Below are 21,774 nucleotides of genomic sequence, written 5' to 3'. Positions count from 1 at the left end.
CGATAGAACATAAGACTGACCAAGCCACGATAACTGTGAGTGCGCCCGAAATATCCGAGAAGAAGGACGTGTGCAAATACAAAGTGTAGTCATGATAAACTTCGCCGTGACAGAAGACGACGACGGGGGCAAGTCACCTTGTGCTGTCACCTTCATGTGTCGCCTTGACTGCGGGAAAGGATTATTATGAATAGAGCCAAATAGACTGCCAGTGCATGTCGCTGTACAGTGTTTAAATATCTCCAGAGCGTCGAGGTATGCTTGGCGAGCGACCCGCATGTGAAGCAGGTTATTAAAGAAGTATTCCTAGAAGTAATCAACAGTGATAGACCATTATATAATTCTGGAGAGAACGTTTCGACAATGCGATTTGCTCTCGTAGGCTCTAGGGACATCTCTTATTCTACCACTCGTCGTTATTTCAAGCACGCGTCTTGCTATGACTATCTGCCCTGTTTGGAATGCTGGGTCGAACGACAGCGTGCTCTTGCATAAGACCCGCGGGGATGGCTAGGTGACTGAGTGCACTTATGCGTAGACCAGATTACGCAAATCTCTTCTCTTTCCGGCTTGAGAATAAGGCGATTTAACTGGAAAGTCATCAGTGCTCGCCGGAGCAGGATTTGAAGGAAGCTCTCATGGACGCATTATCAACCTTCCTTAACTTCAGGTTGGCATCACCTAGTAAAAGAGCGGCAGATACCTTTTCCGAATCTGATCGCTTATCGAGGTGTGAGTGAGAACCATGAGTAGGTTATCTGCATCGATCAGATGGGGCACTGAAAAACGGGGCTTGCGAACAATACTGCCTGCGATAGTTACTTCCTATAATCGAGGTTACGGGTATAGGCCTGTTCAGCCTAAAGTCTGTGCAGCCTATCTATAGAGCCGTTTCTCACATATTGGTTTCTCTATCAACGTTACTCAAATAGCTGGTAGCCTGCGATAGGCCACCTTTCTCGCTAATTAATTTGTCGCTGTCACGGTTACTAAAACAAAAGCAGCTTCGCTGAACGCCTTTATTTTAATTGAATGCGATAGCGAGATGTGTTGCCCCGAAGACGTTTCATAAAGACGGCGCGATAGGATGCGCCAGCAACTACGCTGCGGCCGTCACATCTGGATGGCGCACGAGGTGAGGCCGAAGAAAAACCATCAGCGTTCGCCAGAGGAAGGATTTGGTAGATTTACCCTAACGTTACTTGTCCGTTCCGCTAGGACCAGTGCATGCACCAAGGCGTCGTTTGCACACAGCTTGCTCACAGCAGGAACGATGTTTTTCTCTGCACAGCGCTCACGCCAGCAGAGGAAGCCACAACGCCGCCCTGCGGCTCTGGCAGAGCCGACTGATCGAGCGCAACGTGAAGGTGGGCCCACTTGGCTTCGTCGCTTTTTGCATCCAAATGCACTGGGCGTTTGCGAATACCTTCTAGCCCTCCGCACGCAGGGCGCGCATGCGCCGTCGATACCACGACAGCACGGCGACGACAACGCCGACAACGCTAACCGCGATGGCATGCAAGCGTGCCTCAAGCGTCCGTATGCTATCCCGATAGTGAGCGTGTCACGTCGAAACCGCTGGACACTCATGGAACGAAATTCACTGTGGGGAGCTGACCGCTCCTTTTTTTTTCAAGATTGGCTCATTGCGTTATAATGTGTTTAATAACGATGTACGACATACCGGCGCCGATTTCAAGGATGCCATCCAGGATGCTCCAGAAACCCTTCGCTGACAGGAGTTCGAATCGTTGTGGACCGGTTCGATATTCCTCTTCTTCTTCTTCGGCTTCAACTCGCTCGCAGCGCGTGTCCGCAAGGCAGATTATCTATGGCGCTGGTACTGGTTTGGCTGTCAATAAACTTTGCGAGCACTCGGCACCGAGTACCTTGAGACGAAGGACGAACAAAGTGTACAGCCTCAGAATAGGTCTATCCGATGTTGCAACTGTTTGCAATAACATGCAGTCGGTGATTCTGTAAACGCCGATGTTAGAGAAGCACTGTAGTAAATTTCGGACTCTATGTTTCCTGTACAGGCTAAACAGAACACATCCTCTGAGATTTTCTTCAAGTAATACGCTTGTGATAGGCGATCATTGATTATTGGAGTTGGAAGGCTTGGCGTCGCCTTGTCGGGTCATGGCGTACTTTGTTCCGTTCTGATAGTGACAGTGATAGTGAAGTGTATAACAGCTGCGTCTTACCAGTACCCACGTACGGGGCAGAAACCTGGCGGCTTACTAAGAGGGTTCGCTGATGATATTGCCTTGCTTAGTAACTCAGGGGACCAATTGCAATGCATGCTCACTGACCTGGAGAGGCAAATCAGTAGGGTGGGTCTAAAAATTAGTCTGCAGAAAACTAAAGTAGTGTTTAACAGTCTAGACAATCTAACAGTCAAGCAAAAGTAAGAGAACAGCAGTTTACGATAGGTAGCGAGGCACTGGAAGGGGTAAGGGAATACATCTACTTAGGACAGGTAATGACCGCGGATCCGGATCATGAGACTGAAATAATCAGAAGAATAAGAATGGGCTGGGCTACGTTTGACAGGCACTATCAGATCATGAACAGCAGGTTGTCATTATCCCTCAAGAGAAAAGTGTATAACAGCTGTCTCTTACCAGTACTCACGTACGGGGCAGAAACCTGGAGGCTTACGAATAGGGTTCTACTTAAATTGAGGACGACGCAACGAGCTATGGAAAGAAGAATGATAGGTGTAATGTTAAGGGATAAGAAAAGAGCAGATTCGGTGAGGGAACAAACGCGAGTTAATGACATCCTAGTTGAAATCAAGAAAAAGAAATGGGCATGGGCGGGACATGTAATGAGGAGGTAAGATAACCAATGGTCATTAAGGGTTATGGACTGGATTCCAAGGGAAGGGAAGCAGCAGGGTACGGCAGAAAGTGAAGCGGGCGGATGAGATTAAGAAGTTTGCAGGGACAGCATGGCCACAATTAGTACATGACCGGGGTAGTTGGAGAAGTATGGGAGAGGCCTTTGCCCTGCAGCGGGCGTAACCAGGCTGATGATGATGATGGTGATGATGTTAGTGAAAGTCTGTGGGACTTTCGCTATCGATATTTCACTATTCCTTTTCAGAAATTAAAAGTCGGAATGGTGCCTCACGGTGGTACCTGTCATGTGACGTCGGCACTAGCTGATTCAACGAGAGTAAATATTGTGAGGTCAAGTGGATATTACGTCAACTCGTCCGTTTCGGCGCCGGAGGTAAACATAGAGGAGCGGCAGGTGGACCTTCGGCGGCAATTTTGTGCGCAACAATTATATATTGGCGCACAAAAAACTATGATGGATGTCTCGATAAATAATCTCTCAAGCTAGCTGGACATATTATCATTTGGCGCCCCTTTAAGTATAACTTGCCATCGCTATTAAAACACCAGCTTATCAAGTGACGTCCCAGAGCGACATATGACGCACAAGTGGCTTCGGACAAGCGGTTTCACTATCATGTGGAAGCATACGTGTAAAATGCTATCGCAAGTAGAAGAAACGGAAGCGCTGCATCACGCCCCCGCCCCTCCTCCTTATTGATACACTACTGGTGGAGCAGGCGCCTCAAGGTTTCTAACCTGTTGCCAAGATTTTAAGAAAATCCCAATCTCGGTTAGCAGTCTCCAAGAGCATACCTTAGAGCCCTGAGGCAAAGGAATTGTTGCGGCGCCTTGACTCTTACAAGGCTGGGGCGATTGAGTTCGCTGGGCGCAGCGGCTCATTTTCCGCCCTCTGTGGCGATCGCTTGAGCTGAAGAGTGTTCTTGGCCTGGTAGGGCTACGGCAGGGCGCCTTGTACCTTGGTGTGCTCTGAAGTGTCGTTACAGAATTCTCAAACGACAGCGAACCGAGGAACAGAAACCCTTTTGCATGGGTAAACAGTCAATGTATGAATGTATGCCGTATGGCTACATCTGACGGCACCAGCTCGACGTGTGCTTTACACTCTAAGAACAGTTTACACCCTTTGGCTTGCCCCTTCTGCCACACAAAAATAATCGTCATCTGCCTTGATGCGTTTCCTTTCTTTATCGCTGCGAGCCCGGAACTTTCCAGTAACGAACGGCACGCGCGTTATCAGCATAGAACAGTTTACACCCTTTGGAGTGCCCCATCTGATAACGCGCCTGCCGTTCGTCACTGGAAAGTTCCGGGCTCGCAGCGATAAAGAAAGGAAACGCATCAAGGCAGATGACGATTATTTTTGTGTGGCAGAAGGGGCAAGCCAAAGGGTGTAAACTGTTCTTAGAGTGTACAGAATCCTCAGCGAGGAACAACGTTTGCCAGGTGTGGCTACTGTTCATTTTCTCTTTCGTGTTGTTTCGAAGTCTTGAGTACGCGCTAGGCCTTGCATGACCTATGAAATTGTGGCCTTTGTTCGTGAAGTCGCTAGAATCAAACTTCTCGTGCGTGGTACCTGCTTCCGAGGTTTTCCAACCACGCAAAACTTTTGTAGACGTCATCGCACATACTTTCTCGAAGCGACGCGGCACCAGCGATTACACTTGGACCTTTGACGAGTCGTGAATAAAAGCCGATGCGCTTGACCCGCAGATCAGATTTTCGGCGATCGCCGAGTCTGCTGCCTGTTTCTCTCAAGTTGTTTGCCTCAGTATATCGCGAAATGAAAACACGTATACAGCTGCGCTCAAAATTAGCATTAGGAAATAAGAATCGTAATAGTCTGTGAATGTTTTTTGTATGTAGTAATCATTATGTTACGCAGGACAGAGCTGCGCACATGCGCTCAAAATACAAATGTTGCTTAAGCCACTTAGCTGTTACTTTCATATAATATTCGCATATATATCGGCAATACATACGCCTAGATAGCCACCGACCGAACAGCACTCAGCAACTAGGCAGCCGCGAGGAATACGGGACTGCAGGCAAAGAAGCCTTCGCCTTAAAATTCGGGTTTCCGATGCAGATTGCGTTGCTGATTTTTCTATACGAGCACGCCGCCAGCACGCCGGCCTCCACTGGACCAAATTTATTTCAAAACATCAGTCCACAGTTCTTTTTAAAATTTCACCGAAAAGTGAGAAAAGGGAGGGCAAGGGGAAAATCCGGAAATTCTTGTCTTGACAGGGTGATAGGTGAACGGCAGGGCTGAAAAAGACGCAGAGTTCCATGGCGGCACTGGAATCTCCGAGGCAACAGCCGTTGCTCACCGAGTACATATTAAGATTGTCAGATGGCGCCACAATACCGCACTGCAGCAAGCAATCGGGAAGGTTTTTTTGCACTCCAGTGACGAGGGCAAAACTATTGACGAATTCACTCTACACTCTTAAGAAAAATTACACCCCTTTTCCACACAACGGTAATCGTCATCTGTCTTGTCCGCATTTCCTTTCTTTAACGCGCCGAGCCCGGTACTTTCCAGTAACGAACGGCATGCGCGTTGTCAGCATGACATAACATTCCCGAGAGGAAAGTAGCGGGCGCGGCGTTTTCAAGAAAGAATACGCAAGCAAGGCGGATGACGATTATCGTTGTGTGGCAGAGATGCACCCCAAAGGGTGTAACTTTGCCTAAGAGTGTAGGGAGTGCGCTCTAAAAACAGCTGCACCATTTGGGGTGTATATGTTGCCGCGCAATAATAATCGTCATTTGTCTTGCCCGTATTTCCTTTCTTTAATACTTCCAAGTCGCGAACGGCATGCGGCTTATCAGCATGACTGAGCATTCTCAACGGGAAAGTAACGAGGCGGCGTTTTCAATAAAGGAAACGCAAGACAGATGACGACTATTGTTGTGTGGCAGATATACACCTCAAAGGGTGCAACTGTTTTTAGAGTGTATGGGTTTCTCTTCAACAATCTATATAGTGCAAGAAAGACTATCAATATTATTACTATCGACGTGAACATTCATATTATTACGGTATTTCGATATGAAACTACCGATAGTGTGACAAAAACCAGCCATTACAGTAGTAGTATCGATGGTACTATCGCCAGCATGGCGATCCTTCGCTATTGACAGGGTGATCAAACTTCGCAATTCCTGGCTAGCGATATTCTAGCACCAAAAATTTTTAGATAAGTGACAATTGCTAACGCTGCAGTTCATGAAATTGGGAACAGTGAGATGTCATCAAGCTTACGGCGCAGTGCTTACGCGTGGCGCGTCGCCTGGTGTTACTTTATGGGCAGTGCGCTATCCATAGTACTAACGTAATTAGTACGCTCGATTGTACTATATAGGTAGTACGTTATCGATAGTTTTTTGTACTATCTACGGTTCGATAAAGACTAGAATACGGATAGTGTCACTAGCAGGATCCATAGTTTTGCATCCCTAATTGCACTCCCAACGTTCCGACCAAGTGAAGGAAGCAACGGTGCAGACGGACAGAGGAGGGCGATTCCAGCTATACAGAGAGGACGACATTAGCCAGCCGGAATCCAGCGTCTCCACATGCCCCATCCGCCACCTCCTCCGGGACTACTTGGCAGTAACGAGCGCTTGTGAAGAATACACTTCTTTGTAGACTAGATTTGCCCGCGAAAAGCAGCACGCATGAACCCCGACTTGTGAGCTTGCTGGACTTCGCCACGAGCGGCCAACATACTTAGCGTCGTCTCGGAATTCTTTCCTGCTTCATTTGCTCCCGCCTTTGGGGTTGGTTGGGCTGAATGACTGACTGAATATATGTGTGTGTGTGTCTGTGAGTGACACAAAAGCATCATCATGGCGCGTTGACCTGTTATCCGCGTCTTGCTAGCGCAGGCTCGTCAACGCACTCCGGAAGGGGCGATTGGGGACCAATGGTGCGGGCGTCGGTGCCACAGAGCGCAATTGGCAGACCGGCACTTAGTATCAGCCTTTAGTTTAATTTTTGGTTGTCGTCTATGGCATAGTCATTCATTGGAAACATGGACCTTTTCCCGCGGGTATATCGGGTCCTATACCTTCTCTTCGTTTTCAGATATTTAAGCCATCTATAGTTAACCGCAAGGTGGATCGCTTTATTCGTACGGTTCTCCAGCAGAGAGGGCGTCACCTACGACGCCTCCCAGCACAGCGCAGCTGTCAGCCCACGTCGTGGCACGTGTCCATGCAGTCGCCGAAGCTGTCGAAGCGGTTGTCGTTGCCCCCGGCTCCTCCGTAGGAGAAAGGTCGGCACGTCCCCGCGAACTTGTCGTAGAAGTACATGGTGCTCACTTCGACGCAGTGGCCCATGTTCAGGGGCAGGTAGCAGGAGGCTCGCTGACCGGACACTGCGCCGTGCACGGAATGCCATTGGTTGGCGCGCCTCGTGAGTTATAACAGGGAACGTCGGGGCTAACGCTACTGGCTTACGCTAATGCTACTTGCTTGCGCTGATGTTACTTCATCTACTACTACTACGATTACTGTATAAGCGAAAACGTTGTTGCCAGAACGAATGCTCACTGCAATTACTACTACTACTACTACTACTACTACTACTACTACTACTACTACTACTACTACTACCACTACTACTACTACTACTACTACTACTACTACTGCATTTAAGAAAAAACCAGCCAAGAAAAGACGCACACAGGAAACATACAAGAAGACAGGAAGGAGGCTCCTTCCAGCCTCTATCCTTTCTGCTTGTATGTTTCCTGTGGTCTTTCTTTTTTGGCTGGTGTGTTCCTAAATACAATGCGCCAACTAGCCCAACAACATGTTTTACGAGACTACTTCTGCTTCAGAGGAATAGTACTAGTGCCACAATAACATATAATAAGAAAAAACATAACGGGAAGTGCTACACTCTCAGTGCCGCTGTACTGCTAAAAATAGTGCTATTCATCGTTATCAAGATCACTCGACTAACTTACATTTACTGCAAGGCGTAGGGCTCTCCTAGCGCTCCCCAGCTGCACCCGTCTTGGGTCAGCTAACTTGTAAATTTCTTAATCTAATCAGACAATTTAGCCTTCTGCCAGTCTCGGATGGGTTTCCCTAGATTCCTTTCCCTTGACCCAATCTGTAACACTGACAGACCACCGCTTATCTCCATAACAACTTAGGTGACTAACCCCCAAATGAATTTACGTTTTTTCAATGTTTGGCAGAATATACCAAAGTATCACTACTTCATAAAAGATAAATCACTACAATACATACTGCCTATACATAAAAAACGAACGGAATAGTGACAGAAGCGAAAAGAATTGAATTCAATGTAGGATATTTCTCGAGCATTGACTTCGAATAACGAACAGCCTCGTTTACGGTTAATATAAATCAATGGTCACATACGAATATTCACCTCCTTAGTAACTTTATGCCTTTAAACCGCGCATTATGAATCATTCCTAAATACAGTTAAAATACAGCATTAGGAAAGAATGAACCGTTTGTTCGCAAACTGATAACTGTTTGTAGCATGCACTTACCCGAATCAGTGTTTAAAAAGATGTCAGTGCGTTAGCAGCTGCAGATACGCTCGAGACTAAACCGGAAACGCTAGTTGTCTGCGGCAACATCACTTTTTATCTAGTGGTCGCGGTAGAAGGCGCCAGTAGTATATGAAATATTGCTGCGATGATGCGTATTCAGATGAAATCTAGATAGAGTAAGACAGGGCGCCGCGTCAATATATAGTACCAAATAGTAGCCATTTCCGAATTCCATGTCTCAAAAAATTTGAACGCTAATTATCGTGGTATCGCAAAAAGACAAAAAAAGAAGTCTCGCTCCCAAAGTGACACAGCGTGCTATATAAGACTTAACGAATAAGATGTATGCGTTAAGAGACAAAGCCGGCAATATCATTACTAATATGGATGAGATAGTTCAAGTGGCTGAGGAGTTCTATAGAGATTTGTACAGTACCAGTGGCACCCACGACGATAATGGAAGAGAGAATAGTCTAGAGGAATTTGAAATCCCACAAGTAACGCCGGAAGAAGTAAAGAAAGCCTTGGGAGCTATGCAAAGGGGGAAGGCAGCTGGGGAGGATCAGGTAACAGCAGATTTGTTGAAGGATGGTGGGCAGATTGTTCTAGAAAAACTGGCCACCCTCTATACGCAATGCCTCATGACTTCGAGCATACCGGAAACTTGGAAGAACGCTATTAAGATCCTAATCCATAAGAAAGGGGACGCCAAAGACTAGAAAAATTATAGACCGATCAGCTTACTGTCTGTTTCCTACAAATTATTTACTAAGGTAATCGCAAATAGAATCAGGAACACCTTAGACTTCTGTCAACCAAAAGACCAGGCAGGGTTCCGTAAAGGCTACTCAACAATAGACCATATTCACACTATCAATCAGCTGATAGAGAAATGTGTGGAATATAACCAACCCTTATATATAGCTTTCATTGATTACGAGAAACCTTTTGATTCAGTCGAAACCTCAGCAGTCATGGAGGCATTACGGAATCAGGATGTAGACGAGCCGTATGTAAAAATACTGAAAGATATCTATAGCGGCTCCATGGCCACCGTAGTCATCCATAAAGAAAGCAACAAAATCCCAATAAAGAAAGGCATCAGGCTGGGAGATACGTTCTCTCCAATGCTATTCACAGCCAGCTTACAGGAGGTGTTCAGAAACCTGGATTGGGAAGAATTGGGGATAAAAGTTAATGGAGAATGCCTTACTAACTTGCGATTCGCTGATGATATTGCCTTGCTTAGTAACTCAGGGGACCAATTGCAATGCATGCTCACTGACCTGGAGAGGCAAAGCAGAAGGGTGGGTCTAAAAATTAATCTGCAGAAAACTAAAGTAATGTTTAACTGTCTCGGGAGAGAACAGCAGTTTACGATAGGTAGGGAGGCACTGTAAGTGGTAAGGGAATACATCTACTTAGGGCATGTAGTGACTGCGGATCCAGATCATGAGACTGAAATAATCAGAAGAATAAGAAATGGCTGGGGTGCGTTTGGCAGGCATTCTCAGACCATGAACAGCAGGTTGCCATTATCCCTCAAGAGAAAAGTTTATAACAGCTGTGTCTTACCAGTACTCACGTACGGGGCAGAAAAAGAAATGGGCATGGGCAGGACATGTAATGAGGAGGGAAGATAACCGATGGCCATTAAGGTTTACGGACTGGATTCCAAGGGAAGGAAAGCGTAGCAGGGGACTGCAGAAAGTTAGGTGGGTGGATGAGATTAAGAAGTTTGCAGGGACAACACCGCCACAATTAGTACATGACCGGGGTAGTTTGAGAAGCATGGGAGAGGCCTTTGCCCTGCAGTGGGTGTAACCAGGCTGCTGCTGCTGCTGATCATGATGATGAAAGAAGAATAAAATTCATTTCACTGTCGGTACTAATCACCACTGATATTATACTACCGCTGCCACTACTACGTACTATAAAAAGAGAAAATATTGTTCTAATTACTATCCCCTATTACTACTACTGTTACTATAGTATTACTGCTAGTAGTAGTACGTACTAGCAGAAGAACACTGCCTGCACTACTGTAGGAGGCAGAGGAAGGGACTTGTTACGATAAGTATTGCACGTAAAAGTACAAATAAAATTAAAACAAAAGAAAGTGGGTATGGGGAGTGCCGATACTCTGCGTGATAGCAATTTACCGAAGGGCTTTGTATAAAATTTGCTACACATAAAGGCCCTTTTCCGGCGATCCCGTGGGTGCTGTCATGTTTGATCACGTGGTGACACGTCCGTTGCTTTCCTCAGATATATGTTGCCTCCGTGTTTACAATGAATGTGTATGACGCTCAGATACGGCTCAGCAAACCTCTGTTTCGGCGGATATCGTAGGCCGTTGCGGTGTGAACGACACGTAGCTTTGGCCACAGCTTGAGAGAACATAGAACCGCTTTTAGAGCTCATTACTCCTTGTCGAAACGATGTAAGCAGCGTATACAATGCTTGAACTTGAAGAGAGGCTAGAAATGTGTGCCAAGCTGTCCAAACGTTTCTCTTCTGAATAAAATCTGGATGAGTGTCTTTTGCTCTTCGTTCTTTATTTGCCAGTCACTTAGGAGCAGCGGCTTGTCGTAACGTTCCTTGGTGCGGTAATCTTTCCGATTGTTTATTTTCTGCCTAATCGATCGCATATATGCTCAGTTGCGGTAATTTTTTTCTCGCCGCCCAGCAAGCTTGGCGCGTAGATGTTTCGGACTTTGTAGTAGCTTGTAGCAAAGTCGTATCATTGCTAGCCACCGGTTACTCACTGGATCGTCACGAAAAGTTCAGCTTCGAATATTCGTGGGCTGTGGCTACAATCCGTCATGCATGCTTCAGCACATTGATTCGATAGAGCGTCCATTCACTTATTCTTGATACGTGGGCGGTATCGTGGGCGGAAATTTAAGTGTGATTTGGGGTTCCTTATTGTACATAACGTTCGAGAAACTTACCACACCAGGAGGCAGCGCTATTTCCGTTGTCAGTGCGCAACGAGCGCTACTCATTATTGCCGACGTTCCTGCGTTGAAGTCCTTTCTTTTGGGATTAGCGATACAACGCTGGTGGATCACTTTATTATTATTATTATTATTATTATTATTATTATTATTATTTTAATCCTAGAGGAAATCCTTGCAACGCGAAGGGCAGGCATCACAGGCATTCCTTGTGCAGCATGTCGGTCAGTGAATTTGGCCGCACAGATTCATTCTATTCCATAATATGCCACTCGCCGTTCTTGCCGCAAGCTACTGCGCAAGTATTCCATCTACCATTCCACATTTTGGAGCATGAATGGACCACAGGGCATCAACGATCTCGCAGTTGCATTTCCGACAGCTGATCGTATAGTAGCAGGGCAGATGCGGCGATGGTTTCACATTAACGCCCTTTCGGCGTAAACAACGCAGGGCGCGCCGCCGAAACCGCCATCTCGTTTCTTTAGGAAAAGACTACCCCGCAACAGTTTCGGAGTAGTTGGACGGAACACCGAGAGGTGGCGAAAGTGTTGCGCGCAAGGCGTTAGACCGTACGTGGCCTCTGCGATCAGCTCCGGCGGTACGCCGGAGCTGATCCGCCGGAGCCGATCGCGGAGGCCACGGACCGTATATTGTAGTTGCTGAACAGTGAGAGAGGTGGCAGCAGTGCTCGGGGTACTGCTGAGGTGGTGGGTTGTGCGGTGTAGAAGGAGAGAGCCGTGAATAGATACGAAAACTTGTAATAAGCAGGGGAAAGTGAAGTGAATGCAAGTCGTCAATCCCGAGAAGTTGTTTAAAGGATCAGTGGGCAAAACCAACAACCAACTGAGCGACGTATCCATAACCCAGGGATGTGTAGGGGCAAATGCACGAACAATCTGCGTCAATTTCGCTCATGCGGAACAAACTCGACGCGCCACGTGATGCGATAAGGGCCAATAGGGTGCGTTTGTCTAGAAAACGTATCGGACAGAAGCAGAAGTTGCGTCTGGACTGACAGAAGGCAGCTGTGAAGAAAGAAAAATGAAAATGAAAGATTTAAAAGGCCCTTCACCACCCAGTCAAAAAAAAAAAAAAAAAATCGAGTCAAGTTGAATTTTTCAATGGGACCCAGCTGGTTCCAATTGGACATCATGGGAGGTCCAAGTTCCTATTGGGCTTGATGAGAAGTGCAGTTGGTTCCGAGAAGTCCAGTTGGTTCCAGTTATACGCCGCTAGAGCTTGGTATGTCAATTGGTCCCAACTGGAAGGAACTGGAAATCACTAGATCAGTAATGTCGTGAAACAACAAAATAGTTGATAATACTAATAATAATAACACAATTATAGTGTAAATTTTCAAGTAAGAGACCATTGTATTTTAGCGTGATTCATGGAAAGGAAGCATTTAGCTTTCTGTCAAGTTGAAAATCTCTTGAAATTTCGTGAATTTCTCATGAACCACTGGCTCCACTTCGTCAGCCAAACTTCGTTAATATATATAGCACCCGACATGTGTCTCTCATGGTGAAGTGGTGAATTTTGGATATGCCAATGAAGAGAATATCCGTAGTGTGTTCATGCATGAGTATGCCTCTCGAAAAGACTCGAAGTATATGCATGTCATATTAAGCTTAGGGCCCATCTAGTCTTTCATTTTTTTCCTTTCCTTTTCTTTTCATGTTGATCCGAACGAGTCCAATTCAAAGACCTATTTGGTTAAGTTGTGTAAAAAACCAACTTGTCCAATTGGACTTGTTGCATTCTACCATTGGGTGTGCCGAAACACAATCGGGAATATCCAATTCGTTCCAATTGGAAATTTCTAACTGGTCTGAGCAATTTTTTTTTTTTACTTTTTAGGTCACATAGCAAATATGATTATACGCATGAAGTTGTTACGTGCCTTCTAGGGAGCTTTCTACCACAAGAATTTTTCCAAATTGTTTCATTAAATAGCGTAGCTAGAAATAGCAGAGTTAGAGATAAGGAGACACTTTCAGGACAGCGAGCAGTTTAAGTAATTATATTTTGAATCCGCTGGCAGCAATTCAGTTGTTCGCGGTGTGATGAACGCCCGACAGAACAATTGCGATGCAAGTTACGTGGATACTTAGAGGAGAACCAGAAAACCGACAAAGGGCAAGCTTGCGTGGTCTAGGGGTCGAACCGGTAGCCAGCACTGTGAAGGAAAAACCGGCCATGCCGGTGGAAGACCGGTAAGGTGGCAGCGTTACAGCCACGATAGAAGGATCGGGAAAATCAAACTGATTCTGTAGGCGGTGCCGTGTCGCACATCGTCTCAAAGCACACCCTCTGTCGATTCTATAACCAACTTGTTACTATGCGACGTCATGCACACGAGGGGTGTTAAGGATGACAATTATTCGCGCGTGGCATGCCTGTGTCTGTGGCTTCGCTCTCGCTTCCAGAGAGAAGTGAAGCCGATTTTTTTCTTTCCAGATGGTTGCAACGCAACAAAACGCTCACTGTTGCTGTACGACGTGACAAATGCACCAGTCGACTCGGAGGGTTAGTTCACGTTGTCACAAAAGAAATATGCGTGCGACTGTGTGGCCTAATAAATTAAACCACTCTGCCGCTATATACTAGGCAGGGCAGCGTGATTCTGCGCTAGGAGTCCATGGCACGAGTTCCACCGAAGGAAACGTTAAGTTTTGTTGAAAAGTCCCTAAAGAAGTCGCGACCAAAACATGTACCTAACTGCGGCCAAGTGCCCGGAATGCTGCAAAGAATGGTTCACTATTTAAAAAAAAAAAGTAATAATCCATTCGCGCTAATGGAAACGGACAATTTCGCCAGCATGTCACGTGTCCAGCGCGACGACATCCATTCCTGAGTACGTGAATACGCGTATACCTGAGCCGACGCCGCAGAGAAAACCGACGAAACACCACAAGTGCCCGAGAGTCATGCTCTTTGCGTTCGACGACGTCCTGGACAACAACTGCACCCCGCGAAGGACAAACAAGGAGCAGCACTCTGTCCCGTCCTGGTAGTGTTGGAAAACCTTTCGTTATAGTCCGCGGAGATTGCCTGCGATTATCTAAATGCTTAGCTCGAACGAGAAAGCACGCCCTGGACGGACTTCGCGGAATGCTCGTAAAACACGGTGAGTTCCCCATTAACGGTAACTTTTCGGCTCATTGTTCTGCGCACTCTTGCGATGCGTGACGCCAGCGTGAGATTCAGTACAGCCTCGCCTGCTGCGCACGAGAAGAAACCTTCGTGAGACTTTCCGAGAAGAAAACCTTTTTTGTAGCTCGACCATATGTGCGCACTTTTCACCTGTAGCATTTGTTCCGTAATTATATAAAGCCAGCGGAAGATGTGTGATAAATGTAGAACGCCCAAGCAACAGTTAGCGCTCCGCTTGGTTCAGTGGACCTCTCGATATTGTACATTGAAAGAAGCTATTTAGTGGAAGCAGGGCCGTGCCCAGGAACTTTTTCGCGAGTGGTTCTACTGCAAGACAGCGGCGGGCATTTTGAAAGACTTGCATCGGTTTGTGTTCCGGTGCGAATCCGGTACATTTATCATTTATAAACATGTGATATATATATATATATATATATATATATATATATATATATATATATATATACTGCACGAGAAGAAAGGAATCCGAGGGGTCCGATTTTCATCAGTGATATCAATGCAGCCAACAAACAAGGACACCAACGACAGTATAGGGGACATCGCTTCTACTTATAAATTGAATTAAAGAAATGGTAAATTAATGGAAATGAAAGTGGCTGAAAGACAATTGGCCGCAGGTGGCGTACGAACTATATAATCATCAGCCTAATTTTAAGCCAACTGTAGTACGAAGGCCTCGATCTGCAATTACCCCTGTCTCCCGCTAGCTGATTCGAACTTGCTCCTATACAAAGTTACTAATTTCATCACCCCACCTAGTTTTCTGCATTCCTCCATAGCGCTTGCCTTCCCTTGGCTCCCATTCTGTAGTTATAATGGTGCACCGGTTATGTGCCCGACGTTTTACGTTATCTGTCGAGCTTCATTTTTTTTTCTCTCAGTGTCAACTGGGTGAATACTTCCACATTTCATTGGGGCGTGCTGAGTTTTCGTCGGACTTGCATTATGCACCGCTAGGCGAAGACCTAGCAAATGCAATGGAATATGTCTATTCGTTCATAAGAAATTGAGCAACTATATAGCATAGCTGATATGCGCAAGTTTGTAATGAAGTGACCTTCGATTGGGGTCCCAAATAAAGCGGGTAGACCACGAGGCTAGCTGAAAAAAAAATTTAATTACGGGGTTTTACGTGCCAAAACCACGATCTGATTATGAGGCACGCCGTAGTGGGAGATTCCGGAAATTTGGACCTCCTGGGGTTCTTTAACGTGCACCTAAATCTAAGCACACAGGTGTTCTCGCATTTCGTCCCCATCGAAATGCGGCCGCCGTGGCCGGGATTCGATACCGCGACCTCGTGCTTAGCTAAGGTCGACTACGATCGTTCATTGACCGACGAGACCGGCTCCTGCGAACGTGACGTGTGGCTTTGCCTCAAAACCATGGTTCATTTTGCGAGCAAGATGGTGGACCTTCGTGCAACTCTGCTCTCGTAGGGAGCACATACATCAATTCTATGTGGGTCGACGCTAGCGTGAGATTAATAACCTCTTGAACAGAGGTACAACACTCTTCCGGCAGAACCGCTGTCTGATTTGCCCTCAGATTGCACAGAGGTGGAATTTCCCAGCTGATTCAATTTTATGCCACGTATGCGAGCACCGAATTCCTGTTTCGTTCACAGTGAAATGAAATGGGTGGCATCTACGGGGACGACGGCCAGAAATGTCGATTTTGCTGAAACGGAATGGTGGCGCCATCTGTCTTCGCTACGATCTATAGGTACGTTCCACCGTAGCGTCGACGGAAGGCACCACCACAGATTATTGGGCGCTACATTTCCGTTGTAGCAAAATCGACATTCGCCGTAGCCAACTCGTGCAGCGGCTTGTGAATCAATCAGGAATTTTATCCTCGCAAGAGTTGCACGAAATTGAATCTACTCGGAAATGTTACCTCTGTACAAAATTTGAGACGAGAAGCTGGACAGCAACTGCAACACTCTTGTATACCTGGCGCTTCTATTTATGGAAGACTCAATATATATGGGTAATTGTGAATAAAGCTTATATGATCGACTGCGTTTTAGGTTCTTGTATGCTGCTCTGCATTACATCGCGCCACGATATCGTGGACTGCATAGTTTTGGCAACTCGGTCTCACTGCGTGGCAAGCGCTCTACCACTCGAATAAGAGGAAACAAAATCACGCCAGCCAACCAGCTCTTGTTCGCCCGACATTCTCAGCTGCGCCGGCACCGCAACCACCTGCTTTGTCTTTTGTCAGCCGCTCTACGAAGCGCTAGCTGTTGTGTTCATAAAGGAGTGGAACAACCACGTTCTCGGTTTCCTCTCTTCTTGTCGCCCGCAGCGCCGCGTAGCGAGCGTCTTCCGTCTCGTCTGTATACACTGTTCGCATGCAGACGGCTGCTTTTCGCTTGCAGACGACGCTGGATAACCGAGAAACTGGATAGTGACGAAATACTCGCAGCGGGCGATAGAGACACGCACCGCGAAGCAAGATGAAAACAGAAAAGCGATAGTAATCGGGTCGGCTGCATCTGTGGGAAGTCGACGAGAGAACGGCGCAAAACTCAACAGAAACAAACACAACGAGTCGTCGGAAACCTGCGAAGAGCGCCCGTAAATTGGACACGGCTCGTTGCCGAGGTGCGAAAAAGCGGCACGACCCCCATAGGCTTGTCTGTCCGTCTGCTGTGTGTGTGTGCATCCGCTCGTCTGCTAGTTTGACCCGACATGCGCGTGTATTCGAGCCGATCCAATCCGATCCATCCATCCATCCGATCACCCATCCATCTGCCCGGCAGCGGCACCGCAGCAACTAGCACCTTCAGAGGCGAAAAAAGGAAAAGAAAGAAAACAAATGAACAAACGGTTGTCGAGAAACAATCTGCGTCTCACTCGGGCCGGTGCTAAGTTGCCGTCGGGAGCTTCAAAACGGGTCGTGCCATAATGCGAGGGAAAGGTCGGGCGGAGAACACGCGGATGACGTTTGTTGGGGGGTGGTGGTGAAGAAGCGCGGAGGCGTTAGCTGCGTTAGAGGCAGCACAAACAACAGCGACAACCTGCTCGTCGGCGCAACGCCACCGCTGAGAAACAATCTGCGACTCCTCACAGTCGAGTACCGTAGCATGCACTCACGGCTTGAGCCGTTGAGTGCCCTCGAAGCGTCCCGTGCCGCGCGCCAGAGGGCGGCATGGAGGAGGAGGAGGAGGAGGAGGGCAGCGCGCAGGTGGAGGGAGGAAAGGCGACAGGGCCACCGCCTGCCGTCGATCCGCCGCAGCTTCGGTGATCCATTATCGGGCTGGCGCGTGATTGACACTTGGTCGCGACGTTTAACACCTCAGCTCGAACACCTTTCTGACGGACGAGCGCTTTCGTTCCTTCTGTACGGTGTGTTTCTTTTATTCTTGCTTTATTTTATTTATTTATTCCCCCACCCCCCGCGTCTCTCTGGTGCGAAGTGTAGGCGGCATGCATGTAAGAGAACGCGTGTAGCGCTTTGCTGTTTGTTGCTTGTGGTCGGGGGGGGGGGGGGGGGGAGGAATAGAAACGAAAGTTTGCAGAAGCGTTGTAGACAGCAACACTACAATGATGGCCTCGGCGGGGTGCGTTGCGGAAACGACATCCCTCCGCCATCCAGCTTACCAAGCTTTTTTTTTTCCCGTGAGATTATTCGTACACTTCTATTGCATTTATTTATTCTCCGGACTGTTTTGAAGTTCTCGGAGGGAAGCACTCTGAAGGTGCTGCACGCCCCATTGCGGTGGCACACAACACGAAGCGCATGCTGTAGTTTCGTGCCACTGTTTCTGCGACAAACAGACCGACTGTGCCGAGCGTTGTCCACGTGATACCGAGGCAGGCTTCGGCACAAAGACACAGTAGGTCTTTCACGGAGTGGCCGGCTTGCGAGGCACCTTACGGAAGGCACCTTACGCGAGGCACCTTCTTTCTTTTTTTGTTTGGCTCTTTGAAATTTGTAGGTACTGGCGGATGCTGTACCTCCGAGTGGACAGAGGCCCATGGTCTACTACTGACTGCCGCACTACCCACCAGCACCCTTATCCACAGTCACACTATAGGGCACTGTACGTCTTGCCTTTATGCAATATAAATGGAGCCGCAATGGTGTCCTGGCTGGTCCTGGTGGCTGTTTTCCAGTGGGGTGGTGCAAACCGAAACAAGCAGGGAAGAAGTTGATGTTTATGCTCTTCAAACGCGGCCAGCTGCAGAAGTCACTGAGTATGGAGGTCAGTTGTAGTAGGTCAACATAAGTCAACAACAAATTTGCACATCCAGCGTGGCAGAGCCGGTGGCCAGAAAAGGCCGCAGTTTCGTCCGAAAGGCGAAGCATCGATTGCGATATCAAATTAGTGGACGGTTGTACTAAGTAAGGATAGTCGTTCTACCGGCCGTGTAAACTTGGAAACATTCGCTTACTAACTGAATCAGCAATCATTGTGCCAGTGCGCACAAGCAAACATGAACACCACATTCGATGAGCGCGGACACTCGCTGTCAGAACGCTGGTGTGAGGAAGCGCGGCAGCAGCAGCGAGCGAAGTGACCTTCGTACGATCTCTCGCTTCAACGCGAGAGCGGCGAGAACACAGCGCGCTCAAAGGTATGAGCCGTCTGCACACCCCTTTCAAGAGCGCCCGCCCCAGCAAAATACGCACTTGTCGGCGAAGTCGAAGCCACCTCCCCCCCCTACCCCCTGCCTCCCGCGATGCTTCTCCGCTTTCCTCCATATATCGCGCTCGAAATTGAGCCGCGATCGTCAGTTCTCAATCCCCCGTCGAGCTTCTTCGTTGCGCTGCGAAGCGTGCTGCATAAAGCAAGCGTAGATTCGCTGGCTCGCAAACGGGAACCTGAACAATGACGCATAGCAGCCACGGGCAGTGAATATAGTTTCTTGCTCTATGCTTTGTTTAGTGCGCACATTGTGGTCTGATATCTGGGGCATGCCAAGAGCCACGACACGAAGAAGCAATTTATATTCACCGGAGACATCGACTTAGGAAAACCAGGAAATCGGTGTTAAGCGACTTTCACTGAAGAAGTCTTTGATGCGCGTCTCGTCAGGTGTTACCCTATAAAAAGTCATCACTATATGCCGCGTCGGGAACGGGTGGAGCGATGGACCACGCGTTCGCCATTCAACTCTAGACATTGAACATTTTTTTCGACGTCTCGTACACCTCGACGCGCGTGCCGCTTCGCACAGTTGTGCCAAATCAACGACAGCACCAATAACAACTGAACGCACTCGAGAAGACGCGCGAGGCACGATTTTGTTCGATGCGTCGTTCTCCATTCGTGACATATACGACGCCCGTGAAACCTTGTGAAATCATGTTATAGTTAGAACTCGTATCGGTGCTGACGAGCGCCTGAATTTCTGACGATCCGTAACGTGAGGAAACTGTGTCAGTTCAGGGTATTTACAGGTGCGCAGTGCACAAGGACAATGCGCACATGCGTTGATATTAATACATTTATTGGGCGTTTCTACCGAATTGCAATGGCCGTGGCATTAACACAGAAATTTTCGTCACCTCGTTACATTTGCATAAACATTACATTTGCGTAATTAGCGCTACTTTTCATCAACATTTGCGTACATATCAAGGAAAGCTTCGCTTATCAGGGGTTCACCTATACTCGCGCGTGATCCATCGACATTTTACTAGTATTTGTTATATGCTTGGTCACTGACAATTTTACTACTCTTAGCATTTCGTACATACATAACCGCTAAAACACTTAGTAGTGTGTACTATAGTTGGTCTGTCCTTCAGGGTAGTAATAATATATTGGTCTCTAAAGTGCCTGTACAGGCTGCTTATTTCAAAAGCAACACCTTGTGGTTGGCCGACAGCGTGGGAATCTAAGTGTCGCGTCATCTATGGACAGTAGCGCTGACTATATAAAACGCCCCTCTTGGCACAACAGATGTTTTTTTCAAGTATACTAAACAAAAGCGTATCAAAAGCATTTTACAGCAGAGCCACTTGTGTGAGTCAGATTAGTCATGTAAAGCACTTCGATAGAAGGCGATGGGGGACTAAGAGTTTCATCCTGTCGTCGATTACATTGAAAAATGGACTTCGTCAGTCAGCGTCCCGACAAAAAGACTTGTTTTTTCTCAGCCAACTTCTTTGATTACAGGACCCTGTATTAGTCTTGTGACGTTTCGACAAAGTGAGCCAACGTTCTTCGTGATCCAATGCACTGATTGCAGGACTTCGAAAGGCAACGTCTTTATTATAGGACTTGTATTTGTCAGCCAACGTATAGATAAAGGGAGTTGTCTTCGTCTGCAGTTTTCATAAGAGGGCTTGTCTCCTTCAGTTAATTTTTATTTTTGACAAGTGCATTTGTCGTCGTCAGCCAACGTTTTGAGCGGAGGACGTGCCTTAATCATTGAAAAATTGAGTGTCATTGTTCCTGAGCGAATATACAGAGGAGATGTGGCTGCACACAAAACACAGTGCACGCTTGACTTTTTTTTTTTTTTCTTTTTTAACAGCGCAAAGGACAAGGACGAGACGAGTGCACATGCACCCGTGTACAGCGCTGTGCGCCTTCCCACGTGACTTGCATAATCACGCTGCAAATACTGCGCGTTCCAGAACAAAAAGCACCAACCAGCCAGGGAACAAATTATATAAGTCTTTTTCAACCGAAATGTTTCTACTAGCCCCGATGAAGACAAGTTTCCTTCTCGAAATGTTTGTTGGCTCCGGCCTGATGTTTTCCTTTATTCTTTCCAAATGTTTATCAGCGCAACAAACAAACGCCCACAGTATATACGCCGAATCGCGGAATCGCCACGTAAGCCACAGTCGCTGAGGCAAGCCCGGGTATTCATAAAGTGGCGTCCCTTTCTGAATCCGTCTTGGAATGCATTTTACCATGCAGATTCATTTTATTTGTCTTGTTCTTTTTTTTTTTTGTTTAATGCTGGTTCTCGCCATCACTGCATAGACAGCTCGCACGACTTTTCTGACTTCATTTGCTTGTTACTTTGTCTGTCTATCCACTTGTCACCCGGCGCCTTTCACAATGGCGGGTCTTCGCGTTCTCTTCGGCTGGGTGCATATAGTCGCCTAGCAAGTGCACGGGTGTTGCCAGGTCTGGCTCACCATCGCCCACCTCCAAACTTCACTCACTGCCTGCTCATACACCACCTACCCGTCCCCTCCCTCTCCAACCACTTTAACTGTCGCACACCCTGGCTTACCGCATAGCGG

The 21,774-nt window shown here is 47.3% G+C and overlaps 2 long non-coding RNA genes across 3 annotated transcripts in view; one reads left to right on the top strand and one right to left on the bottom strand.

The window, feature by feature from the left end:
- The window catches only part of LOC129385553 (uncharacterized), a 449,244-nt gene that overhangs the window by 230,558 nt on the left and 196,912 nt on the right, over positions 1-21,774 (top strand). Inside the window, exon 1 of one of the 2 annotated variants that reach the window (XR_008613022.2) lies at positions 1,290-1,367. The exons of the other annotated variant lie outside the window; for it this stretch is intronic. This is a non-coding gene — a long non-coding RNA (uncharacterized lncRNA). Of the gene's footprint in view, positions 1-1,289; positions 1,368-21,774 lie in introns of those variants that run through there. 2 annotated transcript variants of the gene reach the window in all.
- On the bottom strand, positions 6,983-14,568 carry LOC126533592 (uncharacterized). Its single transcript, XR_011895569.1, has 2 exons — positions 14,254-14,568; positions 6,983-7,255 (listed from the first exon to the last, which is right to left on the bottom strand). It is a non-coding gene; the product is annotated as an uncharacterized lncRNA (long non-coding RNA).

The sequence above is a fragment of the Dermacentor andersoni genome, chromosome 7, assembly GCF_023375885.2.
Source record: "Dermacentor andersoni chromosome 7, qqDerAnde1_hic_scaffold, whole genome shotgun sequence".
NCBI classification, from domain to species: Eukaryota; Metazoa; Arthropoda; class Arachnida; order Ixodida; family Ixodidae; genus Dermacentor; species Dermacentor andersoni.
This window is presented reverse-complemented; position numbering and strand designations above follow the sequence as displayed.